The sequence below is a fragment of the Candoia aspera genome, chromosome 3 (assembly GCF_035149785.1).
Source record: "Candoia aspera isolate rCanAsp1 chromosome 3, rCanAsp1.hap2, whole genome shotgun sequence".
Classification (NCBI taxonomy): domain Eukaryota; kingdom Metazoa; phylum Chordata; class Lepidosauria; order Squamata; family Boidae; genus Candoia; species Candoia aspera.
The window spans coordinates 188,557,970-188,580,568 of NC_086155.1; the positions used below are offsets into that span (position 1 = coordinate 188,557,970).

Genomic DNA, 22,599 nt, shown 5'->3' on the forward strand with positions numbered 1-22,599 from the left:
CCCGCCGCCGAGCCCCTCTGCCATGTTCTTCTCCGGGCGCTGCGCTGGATTCCCACTCCTCCGCTCCCCATCGATTCCCCCTCAAATGCCCAGCGCCGGAGAGGACCCGGCGCCCGCCCCACCGCAGACGGCGGCCCTTCTCCGCCCACGCGAGCGTCCGCCATGTTAGAAAAAAAGCCGCTTCTCTCTCTCCGACACAGACACACGCACCGCTGACCGCCCGGGCTGCTTGGGCGAATTTCCCCCCTTCTGAAGTATAGGGCAGGAGGAGGAGGCCAAGACGCAGAGGCGCAGCCAGATGCACCCACACCGCGGTGCGAAGCACCCGCGCTCCCCATCCTGAGTCAGCAGCTGGGACGGGATGTCCAACTGCCCCTCGGCCGCCAGCGGTGGCAAGAGCTCGTCTGCTCCGCTTCTAGAGAGCAAAAAATGCCTCCTCGGGACTCCAGACAAGAGGGCGACCAGAGTACGACCGCCCCCCACCCCACCCCTACCATTTAGTCTTCGCCGGCGGGGGAGGCTCTGGAGCGTCTGCCAACGCTCAGCACCTCCCGAGAACTTCGCTCCGCTGTCACAGGGCCGCCGTCTACGGTGCTCCCCAGAAGGGAGGTGGGGTGTCCTCCCATCCCTCCCCGAGAGACTCCCAGACACTTGCGAGGCACACACGCACCCGCCGCGTGAAGGGGTCCCTCCCTTCCCCGCCGCGCTTGGAGGGCAAGTTCCAGTCCCGGAGGAGCCACCCCCCCTCCAGGGTATCTACCCCGCTACATCCACGCAGACACACCTCGAAATAAGGCCCCGAATGATCGCATACTCACGTGGGACAACGGCCCGAAAGATTTGGTAAATCGTCTTCTCTTTTTAGGCGGAATTTTTAAAGAGTGATGTGGGAACCTACAGCAGAAATACAGGAGGCGGCAGCGGCGCCTTCCAGGGCCATAGGCTGCGGGGGCGACCAGCGAAAGAGCGCAAATCTGCGCTGAGGCGGCGGAGCAGAAGCACCCCAAACGAGCGGCACCGCGCGGAAAAAGGGGGCAGAAAAACGGGAGGCGGCGAGGGAGCCGGGCGGCCAGAGAGACGGCGAGACGGCAACCAGCAGGAGCACCAGACAGCAAAGCGGCGCGAGAGGGCAAAAGAGGAAGAAAGGCCGCAGCGAGGCGGGGATTTATAAGGAAAGCCGGTCTAGAGGAGGGGCTCCGAGCCACGCGTCACAAGCGTGCAAGGAAAGAGGCGCCGCTTCCCCGCGGAGCACCAAAGGCGCGCGCGCGCGCCCCCCCGCCCAGCGCGAATTCCTCCGGCGAGGAAGGCTTTGCGCATGTGCATCGGCGGGGCGCCCCGGCGCCGCTTCTCCGAAAGGCTGGAGCCGGTTCCGAAGGGGAGGAGAGCTAGCTTTAGGTCCGCAAAGCGCGTCCCCTACAGTGCCCACGCCTTCTTCAGAGCGGTGGCAGAGTCGTGGTAAACGAAGAGGCGATATTCAAGTGTTTTTCGCTTCCCAGAAAGGAGATGCAAGTAACAATCGAAGAAAATATTTGTAGCTCAGGGTTGACTCCAGAGATGCAAGTAAACCTTATTTCACGCGTCTTGGAAAGTGGCTGCCTTATTTTACAGAAGCGCTTCAAAGGTGCATGGGCGCGGGCTGAAACCCAACCGATGCAGCTGTCCTCACGACGACATTTCCACAGCAGGAAATAGTGCGCCTGCCTGTCACGCGCAGGGCCGGTTGAGAGTGCCCTTTCCCTGCCCGTGTTTGAAATGGCAATCGCGTTTCTGGCCGGCAGCGCAAGTTCCGGCGCCCGGGAGCGCCCCGGGAGACGCGCTGGGGCAGGGACTGCTGCTTGAATCTGGGCGGCTGGTCTGTCTGTATAAGGAAAGGCAGTCCTGTTCAAGAGCGTTTAAAAGAGGGCGAATACTCCGCACGTATCTGAGGTCAGAGGGCCGTGAGGCAATACTATATCTACCAAGTGAATTTGAACTCCTGAAATCAGACAAAATTAATGTAAATGCTAGCAACAAAGCCAATTGGTGTTGAAACAAGTTGTTCCAGGTTACAGCCAGCATACTTTCAGGTTCAAACTGTTCAGGTTACAGCCTGCCCTGTTACTGAAAATGACTTCTGTAATATCTTGCATTATTTAACACTTGTCACTTTCCAGTCTTATCATTAGGAGCCTCTCCTGGTATCGGAGACTGCCTTTCTAGTACATGTACAGGGGACTCTCTTAATACAACAAGTTTTACTGCTAGATAATTATTAATAGACTTGAACTAGGTTAGCAATCCTGGAATAGCTCAGTATAAATATGTATTGATTTGCCAAGAATTTATCAAACTGAGAACTGCATAATTGCACCTATGTGTACACGATGGTATGTGCTAACAGAGAGTGTTATTTAACTGAGCTATTACTGCTTTTTCATAACAAAAATCAAAGAAAAAAATCTAATAGTATGATTTTTTTTTAATCTTACCAGTTTGCAACAACAACTGTAGGACAACTAAACTGCTAAACTAACACTATTGCAAGGAAGTACAATAATTTGATTCAAGTGAAAAGAAAATACTGGTCTTAAGAATAACATCAGGAACTATTTATAAGAAATGCAGAAATTTTATAATTGTTAAAACTTCATTCTGTTAAAGAAATCATACAATTAGCAGTCCAATCTTTGAAAAGTATATCTTTTCCAGGTTCTGCAGTAATCTGATGGGCAAGGAACCTGGACATATCTGAGACTTATACAAAAGTCCCTTAATTTATGTATAAATGAAGAATGATATTGGAAACTGTAACTGGGGAAAGAAGCTGGTTCATTTATCCATTCCTGATATTTGGGTATTCAGAATAGCACAATTTCTTTCTCTTTCTCACACACAGACACACACAAACATGGTTCCCACAACAGACTAAGCCACAGTATAGTTTGTTCAGTTGTAGTTTAGTGTATTGTGTGTTCCCAGCCAACAGTGGTTAATTCAATAAACTGTTATTAAACTAATTACAGGTTGCCAGGATTTGTGAATGCAATAATAAAATTATTGTATATTCTTCTCTGTGTGAGAATAAAACCAGCTGAGAAAGTAGATTTTGAATCAAAATGTCAAAAGACTAAAGGTTAACAGTCTTTTTCTCTTTCTCATCCTTTATTTAACTTAGCAGCTTCTTTTAATAACATTTCCTTTAAAAAATGTCAGAAGAGCAACTCATGCTGCTTCTGTGTTATTTCTAGTTTGGCCCCCAAGGCATTTGGCTATTCCACCTGAGAATCATAGTTGTCTTGACAAATCCCAAGCTTGATCTTTGCCAATATTTACAGAAAAAAAACAGGAGAGAAGATACTTGAGAAGAAACATGTGTTACAACCTTTCAGTAGTAACAATGGGTCATCTTAGTGCAACAAATATAAGACATTAGTACATATTGTCCAATAATAAATATCCCACATGGAACTTGAAAAACTTATGTAAGGAAAGGAAAGCATAGCATTTTCATCAGCATAATTTTGACAATGACAGAGGGTGTGTGTGTATGTAGCCCAGGAAAAATATAACAGGCTGAACCACTTGTCTTATATCATTTCCTGATATAATAAATTATATTAAAAATAAAATATAATTATTTTATTTTAAAAATAAAATAATCCTTTGCGATCAGTACATCGCAAATCTGAGATGGTTTATCTTCTCTCCGTTTATATCAATTCCATCTTCCCATTTCATTTTGTGCATGATATTTTCCAAACAAGCATTGAAAAGTTTAGGTGAGATCGTATCGCCTTGCTTTACACCTTTCTCCACTGGTATTCGTATTTCGGTTTCAAAGAGAGTAGTATTTGTAAAGCAGTTGGTATTTGCTTCTTTGAGCAGTGCGATGTAGTCGGAGTTGATTCCTTGTTCACTGATCACTTGCATTACTGCATTGACTTCAACACTGTCAAATGCTTTTTCCTGGTCCACAAATGCAATAGCAAGTGGCAATTTATATTCTCTTGACCGTTTGATGAGCTGAGTAAGAGTGAATATGTGATCAGTAGTACTGTATTTGCTTCTAAAGCCGGCCTGCTCTCATGGCTGTTGCTCATCTAAAGTCCTTGTAAGACAGTTTGTAATCACTTTCGTGAATAGCTTATAGACAGTTGATAATAAGCAAATCGGTCTATAATTTTTGAGATCTTTGCAATCTCCCTTCTTGTACAGTAGGACTATAGTAGACTTCTTCCAGCAGTCAGGAATTTTCTGCATCTCTACGTACCTGGTGAAGTGCTCCAACAGTGCTTTCCATAGTTTGTGACCTCCAGCCCTCAGTATTTCCATTGTTTCGCAGATTTGCGGACAATGTTGTACTGATTGCAAAGGATGCTCGAAAGCTGCAAAAAATGCTGTGACAACTTGAAGCCTAAAGCAGAAAGGTGGGTCTAAAGATGAATCACACTAAAACAAAATATATGCAGACAGGGAACCTTCGAAATTCCAAATGAGGCTTCAGAATGAACTTATTGAAGAGGTTGACCACTATGTCTACCTGGGACAGCTAATCAAAATGAACAACGATCAAAGAGAAGAACTGGTCAGAAGAAAGAAAGCTGGATGGACTAGATGCAACTCCATTAGGGAAGTCTTACAGAATGAGAAGATCAACAGAAAACTGTGTGCTAATCTTTTTAATTTGACTTTCTTTTCAGTGGTGCTATATGGAAGTGAAACATGGTCACTAACAATGGCAGAAGAGGAAGAGCTTTCAAGAGTAGTAAGGACTATGGAAAGATCCATGCTGAAAGTTTCTCCCTGAGACCACATCCCAAGCAGCCAGATTACAACACGAAGTGGAATAAATGATGTTATCGTCGAATATCGAAAATGGAAGCTACACTGGGCAGGACATGTCGCACGCGTGCCCGATGGCCGTTGGACAACAGCAGTTACTGAATGGTATCCAAGAGAAGTCAAAAGACCTATCGGCTGACCTCCAAAGTGATGGGAAGAACCAGTAGTTAAGGACTTTGGCCGAGCCTGGAGAAGTAAAGCCAGAATTCAAGATGAATGGAAAGCGAGTTGCGACCAGCAGCACTCTGTCCGGCAACAATCTGGTCAATCAAGGTGATCAAAATAAAATAATATACAGTATAACAAAATAACATAGGTATTATATCACAAGAAACTATGAAATTAGCAGTCCTCTGTAGGTTCCAGAACAAACTGCAAAATGGGAAATATCAATATTATCTTCCAAAAGTCATGGGATCCCAAAACTTGCAGAAATTAAAACAATAAGGTAGAGTAAAAAATTTATGTAAGGAAAAACAACAATAGTCAAGCGAGTGTTCAGAATGTTCAATGAGTATGAGCACAAAATGATACCTGAAAGTTGGGAGTATGGGATGGTAGTTGCAATCTTAAACAGAGACCATGTTGGTATTCTAATTTATTTCTCGTTTCCATATTTAAGTAACAGTGAGAGTGGCATCCAAAAACTGAAAATTTGCATAGATGCAAAAGGAAATTTTAGTGAGAGAAAGATCCTGAGTTAAGGAGGAAACCCAAAACAGTCTAATTAAGGCCACGCATGCTCAGGGCGATGGAATGCTGAATAACAGGGTGGGGAGGGATGGAAAATGGAAGGAAATTTTATGAAGGAGAACATGGCTGGCTGGCTGGCTGGCTAAATAAAACAGGAACATACAATATCAAAACATTTTGTTACATTAGATTTTCTGTCAGGTTGGAAGTGAAATAGGATGGTGCCAACAAAAAGTAGTTGGGGAGTCCTATACTTGGACAAATGCTTTATGTACCTACATTAGAACATATACTTTGCTTTTATTGTCATAAAAGAAATTTTGTTGTTTATTTGTTCAGTCGCTTCCGACTCTGTGACTTCAAGGACCAGCCCATGCCAAAGCTTCCTGTCAGTCGTCGCCACCCCCAGCTCCCCCAGGGACGAGTCTGTCACCTCTAGAATATCATCCATCCATCTTTCCCTTGGTCGGCCCCTCTTCCTTTTGCCCTCCACTCTCCCTAGCATCAGCATCTTCTCCAGGGTGTCCTGTCTTCTCATTATGTGGCCAAAGTATTTCAGTTTTGCCTTTAATATTCCCTCAAGTGAGCAGTCTGGCTTTATTTCCTGGAGGATGGACTGGTTTGATCTTCTTGCAGTCCAAGGCACTCTCAGAATTTTCCTCCAACACCTCAGTTCAAAAGCATCGATCTTCCTTCTCTCAGCCTTCCTTATGGTCCAGCTCTCGCAGCCATATGTTACTACAGGGAACACCATTGCTTTAGCTATGCGGACCTTTGTTGTCAGTGTGGTGTCTCTGCTCTTAACTATTTTATTGAGATTTGTCATTGCTCTTCTCCCAAGGATTAAACATCTTTTGAAGAAATAGGTGACCCATAATTTGGTGAAAGAATTCTGCTTTGGCAATGTGTCCATGCAGTCCCCAAGAGTCAAGCTTGGCCTGAAGGAGTTTACTTTTTTTTTTTAAGAAAACAAAAACAAGTGCTCAAAAGTAGATTTTAATTTTTAAGAAAATGACATACTGTAACTTGTTTTGGCTGTGTCCCTCCTGCTTTCTATGTAAAGCACTATAATCTTGAAGCTGAAAGATGTTTAAATTTTTTTAAATAATTCATTCTTTTATTTATTTTAAGAAATACTTATTTGGTTCTGGAAGAAAACCAAAAAAATAAAAAGGATTGGAGAGATGATCCTATGGAGATTTTATCCTGGAAGTAAATTTTTCTAAGCATTTTAGGGTAAGAAATTATTCTGTTGAGATTTTTTGAGGTGTTTTGTGAGCGGAACTGGCACAAATACAGACTTTCCCAATAAAAAGGAGGTAGTACAGCAATTAAAGAAAAAAATTGAGATTTAGCAAAGGCTTTAAAGGTAATATACGATTGAACCCTTGTTCACTTCTTCACTTGCACAGTTCTGTTTCTTAGTCACACATAGCAATGAAAAAATTCTAGAAATTTTGAACTCCACTTTCCCCAAAGAGTTATGGCTCTAGATTCAGGTTTTTTACTTTAGGAACTAGGTTTGCTAATACAACAATAAATTAAAATGTGATGTTGCCCTGACATAGCAGATAATTATTATTTACATAGGATATGAACACGTAATATTATGATTAAGATAGGCTTTAATATACTGGATATCAAACTCTTACCTTGTAATGAAGAGGGGGCAGTGCTTCTTTTCGCCCCTGCCAGAGATCTCAGGATCAGACTTCACAGAGTAGGGAAGAGAAGTTCTGCCTTCGAAACCTTTAGACTTCGTCCGCCCTCCTGCACAAGCAGGGCCATCACTTCCTTGTTTTAATCTAATCACTACAGCAGAGGAAAACAGCCAGGGGGCCATGAGCACCTCCAATGCTGCCCACCCCGCCTCCGGTGTCCCCAGGTTCAACTTTTGTTTATTTTTATGGAAGAAGTGGCATGTGGCAAATCAATGCAGCACTCTCTGTCATATTTGTTTAAATTAATGCTCTTTGGCCCTACAGAAAATAAATACCAATGTGTAATTGCAATCTTGTACTTTGCTTGAAAATATACCCACCTGCCTAGGAAAAAAAAAGGGAAGATCAGATGCATAGTGTATCCTCAGAGCTTAGAACAGGGGGTAGGGTTTGCCTTCCAGTAATGCCACCAGTTTGCCTTCCAGTAATGTTTGTGTTGGTATGAGACAGGCCATATCCACCATGGCAACCATTTTGTTAATTGGCAGAAATGCCCACAGAACCCCATCTTTTGAGAATGCCCACAGCATGCTTTTCAAATTCTAAATAAGCCACATCACCCACCCACCCCAATTAGCTAGCCTTCCTTTATAAGAATAAATGGACAGTTCCCTGTTCCACAGTATTGGTAGCCCTTTGAGATAGTGGGCATACCCAGGCAGTTGATTGAACAAGCTTTCCTCCAGTATTTAAGGTAGCACAAAAGTATGGTGGCATAACATGCTGAGCTCTAATCTGCCTCAGAAACAAGGCCACCAAGTGATGATCCTCCTGACTGTTTAAATGTGGAATAAGTCAAAGAATGTGATTGGTAGATTTCCTGCAAGTGAGAGAAACATCCACCAATTACTGCCTCTCTTATGGGCTCAGATGGGGGAGGAGTCAAGTTTTAACAGAAGGCTAGACCTAAGGTTTAGCCATCTATCAGCCCATAATCCATGGGATGGCTGGGAGCTATCCTCTCCTGCTGTACTGGAAATTTCTGCCAACCCTCTGGATCATCTGCAGTGCATGATCCACAGGGGTCAGTACATTGGGGTATTTTTTTTAATGTCCAGTGCAAGATTGCTGCACATGTGTAATAATAACTGATGGCAACTTGACAGCAGAATGGCTGAATTGGGAAGGTTTCTCCCACTTCAGTCAGAGCTGCTGTCCAGTGCAAACTTCCTGTTAGGGCATTTTGGTTATAGATAGGTAGAGGTCTTGCATAAGACCACTCTAGCTGTGCACTTAAGGAGCCTGCAGAATGCCTGACTGGTACAGTACATGAGGGAAGTTACTCATGACTGGAATGAAAGAGACATGCCAAAAGCTACCAAGTGGGGCCAGGGCCACATCATCACCACAGTTATACCACAGATCATCCCTATAGTGAGGCTTGGGAGAAGATGGAAAACATCACTTTAAAATCAGATCAGGTAAATAGAAGGTTAGGTAGCTTCAGGGCTAGGACTCAGACAAGACTGCATAATGAGTTCATGTTGTTAAAGAATTATTAACGAGGCATCTTTGAGCTACAAATAGGGGGACATGAAACTGACACCCCCAATAAAGTTAACAAGAAGACAGAACAGCTGACAACCAAAGAAGACAGTTTCTTCCCATGAGAATAGCTCCATAGACAGCAGGGCAATTTGTTTTTACAACTATTGCTCATCCTCATGATAGGACCCTTAATATTGAACAAAAAAAACCCACCCTGAGCCACAGGTGTTTTTTTTTTAGGCAATTTGTGGAGGGGAAGGCTTCAGTACCTTATTTCAAACATGTTATTCATTCTAGAAGAAATTTGTAATTCTTCCTCACTCCCCAAAAAAATCTCTGAGGAAAAAAACAACACAGAAAAAACTGAAGGGGAAAAACCATGATTTTTACTCCTAAATGTTCCTTCTAACCTTATTTGTTATGTATGTATGGAATTTACATCATTCCCTTCCATCAGTACATGGAATTTGCAGTGGCTGGCAACCTAGCAAAAACAAAAGCTGTCGAGGAAAATAGAGTTTTAAGGAAATACAGTCTAGGTCAGGGTTTTTCAGACTGAGGCCTTGATAGGGTACCATGAGAGACTAAAGGCAAAAACCCTCTAAAAGAATTAACTTGAACATTGCCAATTTTCTACCACTGGAGCTTTGCTTCTTGATCAAGAGTTCTGGGAATTTATTTTTTTTTGGCTAATATTGAAAACCCCTGGTCTAGATTAGTGCACGTATTATGTGTTCAAAGAACAAGATATGAACACACTGACAAGATTAAGACTTGGGTTGATCTGGCCTTGGGCATCCACTCAGGCTCAAATCCAAGACCAGGCCCAAACTGCAAAACTGAGTCTTTGTGCGGGAGGTAACTCTCTGTAGTACAGGCTGAATCCCTGCTGCCTTGATTTGCCTTTGAGCTAAGTAAAAGAAACTCTACTCTTTTTATTAAGGTTCATTTGTTTATATAGTATTTATTCCATTATCAGCATCAAAAACAGAGTTAGACCTTGAACAGCTTTCTCATATTGGGATGTAAAGGAGAGACACAGCTGGAGGTCATCCCCTTCACTACTAATCCTGAACTCTGGTCCACTTGCCTAGGCATGCATGCTAGATATATTTGTACATATTTGCATAGAATTCTTGATTTAAGTACTTCAATTACATAAGGACTACTCTGTACTTTTAGAAGAGTTCTTAATGTGGAAGCTAAGGTGAGGTACCTAATTCCTGGATTATGGTACCCATTAGGCAAATGTTCACGTTTTGCTGTTGCTGATTATAAGATTTAGCGGAGACTTCCCCAACCTATGGCTCTCTAGATAGAATTCTCCTGCCAGCATCACAATGCTCCCTGGAAATAAATAATTATATTTTGGACACATTATGTGAAGACCCAGCTCTCTTGAGAAGTACAAATGCTGGGAAAGGTGGAAGGAAAGAGAAGAAGAGGATGACCAACAGCAAGGTGGACAGACTTAATTACAGTGGTGATGAGTGCACCATTAGAAGACCTGAAGAGCCACGCTGGGGACAGATCATTCTGAAGATCTATCTATATAGTCACTTAAGATTTAACACCAACTTGAAGGCACATAATCCATCAATCTGGGAAAAGATAGGTTATTTGTTGTTTTACTGTGAAAAGTTATATTTGCATCTATGCAGCATTGCTATTTTTAAGGGTGTTTTCTTTTAATTTTGTTAGATGCTAGGAGAGTACTTTACTGAAAGACAGCATAAAAACAAATAAGCAAATAATTAAATACCCATACAGTATTACACAAGAATCAGGGATTATAGCTGAAATACAGTACCTTTTACTTTCATTTGAACCAATCACTTTCTGGGCCAATGCTGTGCTGTACTAGATTTGCTATAATAAAAATACTGTACAGAAATTATACAGAACTAGGTATGTGTTTAGTGGCAGCCTTCTTGATTTGGTGGTCATTGATATCAAACCTGCTTTTCTGGATTGCACCCTGAAAAAAAGAAATGGTATTACAGATATCTATAATTACACAATGAAAAAAATAGTAAGATAGTGCAGTGAGCACCAAAGTCCCATGGAGAACCAGATGCCAGTGTTACCCCACAAATGGTGATGTGGAACCTGTTTATGCTATTGTATCATCTGCCAGTCTCTGGATGATCATTTGGGCCTTGGACTTTGCCCTCAAAGTCCAGTCCACCTGTACCACTAGAGGAAAGTGATGCTGAAGAAGCATTTCATAATTTTGAGAAATTTGGGTCAGAATGAAACAGAAGCGACTCTTGTTTAGTCTTCATGCCAGGAAACAAAAACAACGTGTAATGTGGGAGCTCTGTTATAGCCTGGATCCTGCAAGTGCAGAGTTTTGTCTCATAAATGCCCTTGGAACAACTCTTCCTATAACCACTGTAGATAATTGTTTGGACCCAGAAGGCAGTAAAGGCCTTCCTTAGATAAAGAGTTGGCTTAGGAAGAACAAGGGTAAATGAAATAACATTCGTTCTACTATTTATTTAGCTGACATGCTAATTTATTTATTACAAGCATAGCTTTCATACTAAGTTAACTAATTTTTTTCTGATTCTTGTCTAACATGCTATAAACTAAGACAAATTGATAATTGTTTTGAGTTACATAACAAAAACAACATTTGAGGAAATCTGCTTTTTTATAAAAAACATTTTATACAATGATATTCCTGTGCAGAATTAATGAATTACACTAATTGTCTGCACCAAAAAATACATTTCTTTTTATTTCCCTCACAAGTTGTTTGCAATGCTGTTGTGCCTTCTACCTTTGTTCCTTGTTACTATGTTCATGATTGTTATATTTTATATAATATTTTTATATTGTTTGGTTGTTAAAACTGACAAATTTATTAATTTTTGCATTTTTTCTCCATGGTGTGTGTAATTTAAAATAATTAAAAGAATATTGTCTGTCTTCTGACTTAACATACTTAGGATTCTGCTGTAATGTTCTTGATTCATTTAGTGGCATGCCAACCGACTGGACATTTTGATTAGCCTATTTATTTTATTTACATTGGCTTCCAGAGCCTATATGTATATGTATATGTACAGTATATGTAAAGAGGGATTGTGCAATGAATGAAATATGTGTAAGTCAAAAGTCTTTACTCTGTAGAGAAATAATAGGATAAAGATTGAGTTAACCAACCATCTGAAGCCACTGTATCATTTGTTTGATGTTGACTCAGTATGGAAAGCTGTTGTAAGCTATGTATTATGGCATAATGTTGTGTCATGGAGGTGGGAAAATGGCTCCTCTTTTCTGGAAACCACTCCTTAAACAAATTTCATACTAAAGCTAGTCTGGTCTTCATCTTAAGAGAGAAGGAATAGCTGGTTCATGCCATGTGTTAGGCTAAAATGTGGTTTGTTCATTATGTTAGGTAAATCCAGCCAATTTTACGGTTCAAATTCAGGCAACTGGTTAATTCAGTATACAATAGTTTAATCATGGATTAGGATGTTGTGCAAATACAGCCAATAAGTATAGTAATGTGGAGAGAAAAAAGGAAAGAGAGAGAGAGAGAGAGGAAGAAAGGGAGGGAGGGAGGGAGGGAGGGAGGGAGGGAGGAGGACCAAACTAAACATTTTAAATAGGGGAATTCCTTTCAGTGCACATTCCAGCTTCAGAGAAGGACTGTTTCTCAGGACTCCAGCAGAAGAGCATTTTTGAAAATCTGCATGAACAATGCAAAGATGTACTTATGTATATGTTTAATGTGGCTCTCACTACTTAGCACTCTACCCTTTCCATGGATTAATCTCTCCAGCTTCCTTAGGTTTTAGTTTCCTCAGAATTGTTCATTGCAAACCGAAGATACTTCAAAGATACATATATCCACTTACGCATGCACACACACAGATCCACACAGGATGAGACCAAGATAAAAGTTCACAGCACTAATTGGTCATCAGACTCCTGTTTTATAAATCACCTAGCAAACTTCTGTTATTGGACAACTTTGTAAACAGGTCAAATAAATAAATAAGCAGATTGTATCAGTTCCAGGAAATTGCTAACGCAGAGCAACCCAAACCTACAAAAAAGGTGCACATGAACATAACACAAAGGGAATTAGCAAAGTATGTGAACCTGAAAAACTATAGGAAATTTAGGGTGTTTCATGATGTCACTTAATTGTATGATATGAAATGATGTGATTTAAACAGACGTTTGATTAACAGCTGGAAACTGTGATAAATTCTTGCCTTCTGCACATCAAATTAACTGCCTTACACTTGCACAACCTCTCCGTTAGCATTGGTGGAAACAAGTAACATTTTTAAAATACAGCAATGAGGGAACACTTCAGATTTGCAGAAGATGCAAAGTCAGGTGGGATACCTAGTACTGTAAAAGACAGAAAATAATTCATAATGATCTCCAAATAGGCTGAAAATAGCAGAATAAAATTTATGAGAGACAAACACAAAGTCCTTCATTTAGGGAAAAGAGAAATCAAATGCACAAGTAAAGAAAGGGGGGATAGCTGGTTTGGTAATAGCGTTTTTGGAAAGAGTGCATGTCATGATCACCGTTGCGATGCTTGTGACATCGCAACGGCTCGCATGACAATGCAGGGAAATGGGTACCGGGCGGATTAAGGGAAAAGGCAACTAGCTAACAAAAGAGAGCAACAGGTGCTGGCAACAAAGTATCAACTCTAGCTGGAGGCGCGGAAGAGAGATACAATGTTGCAAAGAAGGTAATTGACAAGACCAGACCACGAGGTTCGCCCGAGCTGTCAAAGAGATTACGAACCTGATCGCCCGGCAATGAACCATCACTGGCCAGGGAAGCAATTAAGGAAACGCCCGGAGCACAGGAGGGGCTCCATGACCCCTCACCTACCGGCAACAGAACCGACGGGGCTCGGGGCGCACCCGAAGTAAGGGGTGGAGCGCTGACCGGCGCGGGCTATTTAAATCCCGTTCCGGCGCACTCCACTCTCAGCTTTTCTTAAAGGGCACGCATACTGTTACTCAAAACCAGAACCTAAGCCTACACTAGCATCTGTGTTTTTACTGGGTAGCAGGCAGAGCCTGACATAAAGCTGAGAGTCACCAAACCAAAGTCGCCAAGCTCCACCGGATGAAAATTTTCTGCGGGAGAGATCAACTGGCAAAAACGGAACTGGGGACAGCAATGGAGCCAGTACTTCGCACCAGAGGCATGAAGGATGGCCCGCAAGAGGCAGAGGCGACCCGACAGCTGCTGGAGGCGGCGCACCCGAAAGGGGACACTGACACCCTCCCTGCCCACACCGCACCCCAGTTCCAGATCTGGAGCTCCAACCCAGACGGGAGAACCCCAACGGAAGACGAAGTCGGAGACCAGCAACTCCTCACTTGGGCCAGCGGAGCAGGACCCTGGACGGGAACACCCTACTCCACCTGGAGGCTCCGCTACCCCCAAACGCCCGAGCAGGAAGGCGCAAGACTACAGACTGGACAGCATCTGGCAGCACCGACGTTGGACAACCAGGGCACGCCAGACAGGGTCACAGCCCTGGAAGCCAGGGTACAATACCTTGAACACCTGCTCCTGTCCCCGACATCGGCAGACCGGAGCACGCCAGACAAGGACACGGCCCTGGAAGCCAAGGTACGAGACCTGGAACATATGCTCCAGTCCCTGGCAACGATCGTAGGCGAGCGCTCCAAGACTGAGGCGGCACAGGGGGCAAGAGGGAATCGAGGCACCATACCCACCCCTCCAACAACCCCGAGCGGAAGGGGCCAAGCACGAGACTGTCGCAGGGCTTCGTGGCCCCAGGCCAGTGGGAGCCATCCCTCACCACCCACAGGTAGGGGTCCCGCAAATTGGGAGGTTCACCAAAGAATTCCCCGTACAATTTGACGGGAACCCTACGAAATTGTCCTTCTTCCTAACAAATGCGAGGGACTACATGGCCCAATACGGCCATTGCTTCAGCACAGAAGCCGCAAAAATCTCGGCAGTGGCCACCAAGCTCCAAGATAGGGCTGTGGACTGGTACGTACAGATGTCCGAGTCCGGAGCCCCAGCCTTGGCCAATTTCCACGACTTCCTAGCTGAGCTGAAGCATTACTTTGAGGACCCCCTGGCGAAGGAAAGGGCCAAGTGCACACTTCAAGCGCTGCGCCAGGGAAGAAAAATGGCCGACTACACCCTTGAGTTCAGGGTCCTCGCAGGCACACTCAGCGCACGTTCCTGCTCGCAACTGCAGAGGACAAAATCCCTCCCAGCACCAGAGGACCAGTCCCACAGTTGGGCCCAATCTGGCACGCAGACCAACAATGGAGGCTTGCCCGCGGGCAGTGTACCAGGTGCGGGAAAATGGGCCACCGAGCGGCGGACTGTTTCACAAACAACAACGGATCGCCCACCCAGACCCACACTGAAGATGCCACACAAGCCATCCAACCCCCCCCAGACGGCTGACAGGAGCGTTAGCAACCCCGGACGAGGACGCAGACGCCTACCTCGCAGGGGACGCGATCGATGCCCAAGAACAGCCTGCGGAAAACGCTCCCCACCTGGTCTAAGCAGCGCTTCTGGGCAGGTGGTGAAGAAGGGGCGCAACAACCCCAGGGTGAGTGACGATTGCTCCATCCTGGCAGGGACAATTGAACTCTCTTACGGCCCTAGAGCCATTGCGGCCGAAGCTATCGTGGATTCTGGGTGCTCCAGAAATCTGATCCACCCGGACATTGTCGCCGCACTAAAACTGCCTTGTTTCCCCCTCCCTAAACCGCTGGCGTTCCATCAACTAGACGGTTCTACAGCGGGGGGGAGACCGGCCACCCAGAGGACCGGAATGGTCACCCTGACAATGGGCACCCACAAGGAATCAATAAACTTTGTGGTGACCCAGATAGGGAAACCCATAATAGTGCTGGGGATCCCCTGGCTAGCACGCAACAACCCACACATAGACTGGAGGACACGCTCCATCAAGTTCAAAGACGGGGTCTACCAGGCACTGACATCGGACAAACCATCTGCTCTGACGGTGGGGAGGGCAGAAGTTGTCGACCACACCCACAACCCCCCCCCCCCCAGAAGGACTGCCGGAGCAATATGCAGACTTTGCAGATGTCTTCGGAGAAGAGGAGGCGGACCAATTACCCCCCCACCGCAAGACGGACTGCACAATTGAACTGCTCCCAGACGTCCCATTACCCAAGCCCAAGATCTACCCCATGACCCAGAGAGAATTAGCAGTGCTGTGGGAATTCTTGGATAAAAACCTCTCCAGGGGCTTCATAGAACCAGTGAACTCGCCGGTTGGAGCACCCGTCCTATTTCGGGAAAAGAAGGACGGCACCCTGAGACTATGCATCGATTACCGCGGATTAAATTCCGCTTCCCTATCCAACAAATACCCCCTACCCCTCGTAAAGGACATGCTAGCACACCTGTCAAAGGGAACGGTGTCTTCCAAACTTGCCCTCCGCGAGGCATATTACAGAATCCGCATCAGGGAGGGGGACGAGTGGAAAACAGCATTCAACTGCCCCTTGGGCTCCTTCCAATACAAGGTACTGCCATTCGGTCTTGCGGGGGCCCCGGGGGTCTTCATGCAGCTCATCAACGAGGTACTGCATGAACACCTATTCAAGGGCGTACTGGTTTACCTGGGTGATGTCCTCATCTACACGAGGACGCAGAGGGAACACGAGAGGTTAGTGAGGCAAGTCCTCACTAAGCTCTGGAAAGCCAAACTCTACGCTAAGCTGTCCAAGTGTGAATTCCACAAGTCGCGCTTGGACTACCTAGGGTACAGAATCTCTGACAAAGGCGTAGAGATGGACCCTGCGAAGGTTCAGGCAGTCTTGAGTTGGGAACGCCCACGCACCAGGCGCCAGCTTCAAAGCTTCCTCGTGTTCGCGAATTTCTATAGGTCCTTCGCGAGGGGGTTCACGGAAATCGCCCTACCCTTAACTGATTTGCTCAAGACCAAAGGCGTCGGGGAGACGCGCAAGGTAAAAAACCCAGGGGCCGTACTTAATTGGACTCCTGCCTGTCAAACCGCGTTTGACAGGCTAAAAGCGCTGTTCACAGCGGAGCCAATTCTAGCTCACCCGGACCCCGAACGGCCTTTTGTGGTGCAGGTGGACACCTCTGACTTCTCAATAGGCGCCATCCTGCTGCAAAAGGATTCCGCTGGAATCCTGAAGCCATGCGCCTATCTCTCGAAATTCTCGGAGACAGAGAGGCACTGGCACGTGTGGGAAAAGGACGCATTTGCGGTTAAAGCAGCGCTGGAGGCTTGGCACCTTTTGGAAGGGACAACTTGCCCGTTTGAGGTCTGGACAGACCACCGCAACCTCGAGGCGCTCCGTATGCCCCGGCGCCTCAGTCCCAAGCAAATACGCTGGGCTCAGTTCTTCAGCCGGTTCAACTTCCAACTGAAGTTCATACCAGGCAAAAAGAACTTCCTGGCAGACGCACTCTCCTGACTGCCTCAGGATGCGGAGCCTATCTCCGACATCGTAGGGACGGTGCTTTCCGATTCCCAGCTGGGTATGGCAGCGGTCACCCGGGGTCATGCTCGGGGACAGCCTGCCCCCCCCTCGCAAACAACTACGACACAACCCGCCCCTAGACGCAGGCAACTTCAAATGCCAGGTGGGCTACGGGCAGATTTCATAACGGCATTAAAATCTGACCCCTGGCTCCTCACCAACCCCAACAAGGTCACTAGGGACCAGGACCTAGCATGGGCGGAGGGAAGGTTATATGTACCCAACTCACAACAGCAGGTGATCCTCAACAGATCGCATGACAGCAAACAGGCTGGTCACTTCGGGTTCTTGAAAACCCTACACCTGACTTGGAGACAGTTTTGGTGGCCCTCGCTGAGGAAGGACGTCAAGACATATGTGGCGTCCTGCCCAGTGTGCACTATGGCCAAGCGACCGGCTGGCAAACCCCAGGGGCTGCTGCAACCCGTGGCTGAACCCTTCCGCCCTCGGGATGAGATCTCAATGGACTTCATAGTCGACTTACCGCCCAGCCAAAAGAAAACGGTCATTTGGGTGGTAAAAGACTACTTTTCAAAACAAGTGCATTTTATCCCCTGCGCCTCGATCCCGTCAGCCCAACAGCTGGCGAAACTGTTCCTAGTCCACATGTACCGCCTACACGACTGCCCCTCCCGCTTGGTGACTGATAGGGGCACACAATTTACCTCGAGGTTTTGGCAGGCTTTTTTGAAACTGATAGGTACCCAGCAAGCCCTGTCAACCTCCTGGCATCCCCAGACGGACGGATCCACAGAGATCCTTAATGCCGCACTGGAGCAATTCCTCCGCTCCTACATAAACTATCACCAAGACGACTGGGTGGACCTCCTCCCGTTTGCAGAGGTCGCATACAACAACGCGATACACCAAAGCACGGGAAAAACCCCCTTTGGGGTAGTGTCGGGTCAGGAGTTCATCCCCATCCCTGAACTACCTCAGCCTCCGTCCCCAACAGTGGCCGCCTGTGATTGGGGTGAGAAACTCGCAGATTCCTGGCTGGTCATCAAGGACGCGCTTAAAGAGGCACAAACGGCATACAAATTACAAGTGGACAAACACCGGCTCCAGCAACCAACATTTCAGGTGGGGGACATGGTCTATCTATCCACCAAATTCATAAAATCGCCACAACCATCGAAGAAGCTGGCCCCCAAGTTCATTGGACCATTCCAGGTGACACAAATCGTGAACCCAGTCACGGTGCGCTTGGACCTGCCCCATCATTTAAAGACTGCACCCGGTATTTCACTGCAGTTTACTCAAGCTGGCAAGTGATCCCTCACGGTGGCACCCACGCACGCCCCCCCCCTCCACCAGTGATGATAGACGGGCAGCAACACTTCGAAGTAAAGGAGGTACTTGACTCCCGCAAGCGGTGGGGCTCCCTCCAATACCTCGTAAAGTGGAAACACTTTCCACACCCTGAGTGGGTCGCTGCCCGTGACGTCCAGGCCCCCGACCTGATCTGCACCTTCCATACCGCCTACCCCTCCAAACCCGCGGCTTAACCTTCTCAAAGGGGGGCAGTATGTCATGATCACCATTGCGATGCTTGTGACATCGCAACGGCTCGCATGACAATGCAGGGAAATGGATACCGGGCGGATTAAGGGAAAGGCAACTAGCTAACAAAAGAGAGCAACAGGTGCTGGCAACAAAGTATCAACTCTAGCCGGAGGTGTGGAAGAGAGAGATACAATGTTGCAAAGAAGGTAATTGACAAGACTAGACCACGAGGTGTGCCTGAGCTGTCAAAGAGATTACGAACCTGATCACCCGGCAATGAACCATCACCGGCCAGGGAAGCAATTAAGGAAATGCCCGGAGCACAGGAGGGGCTCCATGACCCCTCACCTACCAGCAACAGAACCGACGGGGCTCGGGGCGCATCCGAAGTAAGAAGGGGTGGAGCGCTGACCGGCGCGGGCTATTTAAATCCCGTTCCGGTGCACTCCACTCACTCTCAGCTTTTCTTAAAGGGCACGCATACTGTTACTCAAATAAAACCAGAACCTAAGCCTACACTAGCCTCTGTGTTTTTACTGGGTAGCAGGCAGAGCCTGACAGTGCAGAATAATTGGCCACAGGCTGAATATGGGTCAGCAGTATGAAATAGCTCCTTAAAAGGCTAGTGCAGTTTTCGGCTGCATAAGGAGACATACAGTTTCCAAATCACAGGAAGTAAGATTTCTACTATATTCTGCATTGAGAATATCCCACATTAAGTACTGGGTTAAGTTTAACTGTGGGAAAAGTAATTTAAGGGGGGGTATGATAGCGCTTTTCAAGGACGATTGAGGTAGACTGAGTCCATCCCATTCTAGTTTGCTTCCATAACCACTACACTGAGAGCCAGTTTGGTCTAGTGGTTAAGGCAACGTGCTAGAAGCCAGGAGTCTGTGAGTTCTAGTCCCACCTTAGCCATGAAGGCTGGCTGGGTGACCTTGGGCCAGTCCCTCTCTCTCAGCCCAACTCAGTGCAATGTAGACTAGCTTCCTCATGGTGCACCCCGGGCAACATGACTTGTCACGGCTAAATAGTCTGCACATCTGGCTGCTGGACCTCACAAGGATTTCCCAGCAAGAAAAAAGCAGCATGAACACTGAACTGCTATGCCATACAATTAAAACAAAACAAAACAAAACCACTACACCATATTAGTGTGCAGGATCATTAATGGAAAAGATGGTTTGGAAGCTGTCTGTGCAACAAAGAAATTTAAGTGAGTAAAAAAAAACGTAACAAATTTATTACACAGTAAGGTATGGATCAGTAGATAATAGAAAAGGATTTTGAAATAGATGAACCCAAAACATAGCATTAAATTTATCTTATAGCATTTTAAATCCAATTCCAATGGAAGTTTGTTCATTTTACTACATGCTAAGATTTGTATGAAAGTTTATTTCCGTGAAGCCAGTAATATTTGGACGGAGCTTTCTCAGTCTTCTTTGTGGATTAGTTCCTGCAGAAACATTTGTTCCTGACATGTGTTGTTCATCAATTTCCCAAGTAAACCCTGTGGAATTCTAGGGAACCTGCTTGCCAGCAAGTTATTTGCAGCACAATCCTATAGATGTATATGCAGAAGCAACTAAGATTGACTTCACAAAAATATGTGTTGAATTGCAGCCCTAATCCCTGTTGCCTAAGAATTTTTGCATTAGCAATGTTTCATCTCACACAGCAAACTTAAGACTCCATCTGACTAGCCACTGGTTTCAGATCATATTTTAGGAATTAGCTAGGTAGAAGAGAATGTCCTTCCAAGCATGTGCTGCTTTGAAATGTTAGTCTGCTTATGTTGTTTGAAGCCATTTGGCCACAGTTGAAAAAGGAGCTTGATCCCACAGCTGCTATGTCTGCATTAGTAGTATACTTTAAGAATGGACTTCATTAGGATTGAAAGTAGAATTTTAGAAGCTGTATCCTCTTGCACGAACTCATTCAATAAAACTTTTTTAAAAAATTAACTAATGCTGCATGATTAGTTGCCTATCAAAACCAGTCTTACTGGTTACCAAACTTAGGTTGTTCTAAAGTTAAAGCTAGAGAAGGTTCATAAAGACATTACTTGCCTTTGCTGCAATCTGAACTATGCACATACTTACCATTATTAACAAGAGCATAGCTGGGAAGCAACAACAGCAGTTACACAACTGCAACTTTGGACTACAGAGATTGCACACTTCAATCAGGTTGTTTAATTTTTATGGGTGTGGGGGTTGGGGTCAGGAGATGTTGGCATCAGGTGTGTCTAAAAACATCTTGCTGGTGCTTTGATGTGAAAGACCTTTTTCTCAATGCTTGCTAATTATTAAAATAGCTCTTTAGGAGCTTTTAATTAGCCTTGAAATATAATTTGGTTGAGATCTAGCACAATTTTTAGGTCACTTCCTTTTGTACTTCCAGCCCAAACATGTTTTTTTCTAATTTAGTAGGGGAGGGGAGATCCATCTTTTCAGTACTCAGAAATAAACAGAAGGATGCAGTATTAAGAAATTCATTCATGTCCAAGGTGAAAACACCATGTTTATAGTACCTGCATTCAAACAAGTCAATAAATTACATATAGTTGTACACCAGTACAATCTTAGTGAAACTACATCCATCAGGTCATGAAGAGTCAAAAGCAACTGAATAAGCAAATAAAAAGCTGTTCTGGAGAACAGAGATATTCTTTTCCCCATAGGTTAATTGAAAATATTTTTATTGACTGTGTTAAGATTTCTTAAATTATGCTCCCAAGAACATAAAGGGAAAGGACACTGTTCATACACTTCCATCTATTTCTGTAGAAAACTTGGCAATGGTGAAAAGAGAAATGCAAAAAGGATCAGATACATTCAATATGATTTTGTCAGTCTTAAGCAATGACATTTGAGAGCCAGTTTGGTGCAGTGGTTAAGGCATCAGGCTAGAAACCAGAAGACTGTGAGTGCTAGTCCCATCTTAGGCACAAAGCCAGCTGGGTAACCTTGGGCCAGTCACCCTCTCTCAGCCTTAGGAAGGAAGCAATGGCAAATGATGTCTGAAATCTGCAGGGACTTGTCCAGGAAGTCGCTAGGGGTCAAAACTGACTCGAAGGCATGAATACACACACAATCTCAGTATTAATGAACTGAACAGAATCACCAGGATCAACCTGGAGGAGATAGTCCCCTAGATATTCTGGGCCCATACCCTGTAGGGCTTTGTTGGGTAAAACCAGGACTTCGATTTGTACTCCAAAACCTATTGTGCAGCATCCACAATATTGATGTTATACTGCTGAACCATCTCACATAAGTTCTGCATTCTGTATCAATTGTCAGATGTCTCCAGCAGCAAACAAGACTGGAAATGATTAATCCAAGGAACAAGTCTCTTTGAACTCAGATTAGTAAGATTTATTAGGAGAAAAAAAAGGATAAAATAACAATACAAGAATTCTAACTAGTACTTTGCTTTCAAATGAGAAACCTACCCATAAGCAAATTAATGCAGTTAGATTGTTCTTTTTCTTGTGCTTTTTCAATGTATGGGGGAAAGGCCTGTCTCTTTTAAGAAGGTGGGCCAGCCTGCAACTGGAGATTTTTTATCAAGTAGCTACTAGCTTCCTTATCAATGTGAGAATCATGAGCCAGCAGGCGAACAATCCAACCATCAACTGGATCCTGACTAAATAGTCACTCTGCACTGCTGGTAGACTCTCAACTAGACTTTTACACCCTCCAGATGTTGGGTACAGTCAGGGCCGCAACTAGGGGGCATGTGCCCTGGGTGCTGCGCTAGCAGGGCGCCAAAATGGGCGCGGAATCCATGTTTGCCCTGGGTGACACAGACCCTAGTTGCAGCCCTGG

General features: G+C 45.2%; 1 protein-coding gene across 3 annotated transcripts in view; it reads right to left on the reverse strand.

Annotated features, from left to right (window-relative positions):
- AZIN1 (antizyme inhibitor 1) overlaps positions 1-7,262 on the reverse strand; it is a 44,855-nt gene extending 37,593 nt beyond the window's left edge. For 2 of the 3 annotated variants that reach the window (XM_063299573.1, XM_063299575.1), the window contains exon 1: positions 819-1,147. The gene's annotated coding sequence lies outside the window, so the exon portion shown is untranslated. Of the gene's footprint in view, positions 1-818; positions 1,148-7,166 lie in introns of those variants that run through there. The other variant, XM_063299574.1, reaches the window with a different exon arrangement.
- Between the last annotated feature and the right edge of the window lie 15,337 nt (positions 7,263-22,599).